Source organism: Electrophorus electricus, chromosome 1 (assembly GCF_013358815.1).
Source record: "Electrophorus electricus isolate fEleEle1 chromosome 1, fEleEle1.pri, whole genome shotgun sequence".
Lineage (NCBI taxonomy): Eukaryota > Metazoa > Chordata > Actinopteri > Gymnotiformes > Gymnotidae > Electrophorus > Electrophorus electricus.
The window spans coordinates 1267501-1270000 of NC_049535.1; the positions used below are offsets into that span (position 1 = coordinate 1267501).

General features: G+C 46.5%; 1 protein-coding gene across 6 annotated transcripts in view; it reads right to left on the reverse strand.

Moving 5' to 3' along the window:
* sox6 (SRY-box transcription factor 6) overlaps positions 1-2500 on the reverse strand; it is a 163669-nt gene that overhangs the window by 128676 nt on the left and 32493 nt on the right. For 2 of the 6 annotated variants that reach the window (XM_035531261.1, XM_035531263.1), the window contains exon 5: positions 1707-1758. The exons of the other annotated variants lie outside the window; for them this stretch is intronic. The gene's annotated coding sequence lies outside the window, so the exon portion shown is untranslated. The remainder of the gene's footprint in view (positions 1-1706; positions 1759-2500) is intronic. 6 annotated transcript variants of the gene reach the window in all.

Genomic DNA, 2500 nt, shown 5'->3' on the forward strand with positions numbered 1-2500 from the left:
AAGGCCAAAACCATGGCAGGAAGAACTGATTCACGAGACAGAAATGAATAACTACCCAATACAGACTTAAGACGTATTACAGAAAATGACCGGGCCTCCAGAGCCACCAGTTCTCCCACCAGCGCCGTGGGACGGCCTTGGTGAGGAAACCTCATCTCAGAAGTCTTCTAGAAGAACAGGTACAGGCTAAGAACCAGCCACAACAGCAACATGCTTCCGAAACGTTTATGAAAGACCTCCAAAATGTCAGCCTGGCATGAAGAATAAGACACGATATTATACTGATGGGAGAATTCAAGCAGAAATGCATTAAACCTCTGGGTTTTTAAATATATATATATACTACTGTACATACTACTGTACACTACCATTATATTGTAAATCTACTACTGTTCTCTTGAAAAAAAATGATATTTTCATGGTTATTTTTACTGTGACTTTTTCGTGTATTCTCAGATTATCTGGTTATGCCGCAGCCCTGCTCCAGTGACGCCTGGCCTCACCGTTCGCCCCCAGTCCAAACCCTCTGGAACTGCCAAATCCTCTTTCACCAACGCGACTCCCTGTGAGTGGACAGAACCAGTGCAGTCTGGCGGCCTTCACCCGCCCTGCAGGAGCCCCTGTACCTCCATGAGAGAACACTGCCCTGCCATGGAGGCTAATAAGCTCTCCACGTCCTGGACAGCAGGGGGTGGTGGCCACCGCAACAAGGGGCAGAACGCGCGAAGACCCAGAGCGAAGGTGCACACAAACGCCCTCACCTGAAGACCCAGGGCGAGGGCCCAGCCCATGTCGAACATGGGACTTGTAGTTAGAACACAGGTTCCGTAAGTGGTCATTGCATAAAAACTGATTTCGACTGCCAAATGTGTAAGTTATGTTCATAACAATCATTTTTTTATATGTGCCTGACTACCAGCAGATGGGGGGAAAAAGTGTTCTTAATAAATTTTTTATTTTTTTTAATGACCGTTTGAGAAAAAAGAAAGAAAGGGCATTCATTAGCTTCCGTAAAGTTTGGGTAACAAGAGCTTTGAAAGGCAGATGCTTGCTACTGCTTTTAATGAGAGATGCTAATTAGGGTTTGGACTAGCAATTCCAGACTGTGGAAAGCGCTGAGCTCCAACAGGCTAATGGCTAACACACTTGCTCATGTTCCAGTCTTCTGTGCAAGCACAAACTCTTAATTAGATTCACATGAAAGGGAGGGTTGGAGAGTTGTCATAACGGGTTTTGATTTTGTGGTACTAACACAAACACTCAACAGGAACGTCGCGGGCTAAGCCCCTTTCTGGCCGATACGGCCTATCATAGAGGGGCGGGGCATGGCGCAGAGGGGCGGGGCATGGCGAAGAGGGGCGGGGCATGGCGGAGGTGACAGACATGTGCATGCAGCATGAGGAGTGAAGCAGATCTTTTACTCTCTGACTGACGTAGGGGAGGGTGATACACAGTGTGAAATATGGGCATGCTTTCAGTCTGACTGGCTACCAAAGCAGCACTGTGAACATGCCAGAGGTTATGAACACACACACACACACACACACCCACACACACATATACACACACACACATAAACACACACGTACACACACCCTCCTGCTTCATAGGTAATGCTAGGCATTATGATACTGGAGCTGTGAACAGACAGATGAGCTTAGCCCAGAAACCCTACGGCAACAACGGAAAAAACTAAAGCAACTAACCTCAGGAAAAAGTCGCTACGCAGAAAAGCCCTCCATGTTCAGCGTTTGGTGTCTGCAGCAGGAGAAATACACAGAGAGCCACTGTAACTTTACAAACAACACTCAGCACAGCAACCTGGAACAAAACAACAGCAAAGCAAAGCAGCAACAGAGACAAGAGCGAAAACCAACCCCGAAAAGTCTCTACCCCAGAAACATGGCGCTGGCCATCTCTACAGCCCTACTCTGCCTCCTCCTCAGACACACAGCCGTGTTTCATTAGCATATGTGGGGTTTTTTTCCACCCTATAGCTGATAATGCATCACGACGGTCCCTCCCAGGAGCTGCCTGCAGAGGTCCAGCTGTCCGCCATGTGTGTCAGGGCCTCAGTAGCTTCTGGGAGCCCGACCGCACGGGGCCCACAAAAGCACAGCACTGGTCAGGGAGCCACAGAGATGGCGGGGGGGTTTAATAGAGGCTGCTCAGAAGCTACGCAGCACAAATGTGGGGGCATTTGTTTGGAAACAGAACCTTGACCCAGACATTCTATTAGCCTCTGATATTGGTCCTTATAAAACAGAAACACACACACACACACACGCGTATGTGTGTGTATATATATATTTATTATTTATTTGTTTGTTTATTTATATGCACACACACACACACCACACACACACACACACCACACACACACACACATATATATATATACATATATACACTGATGTGATATATATGCAGAATTTTTTAATTTAGATATTAATATATATAAATTTAGATATTTAAATCAGGTACACACACACACACACAC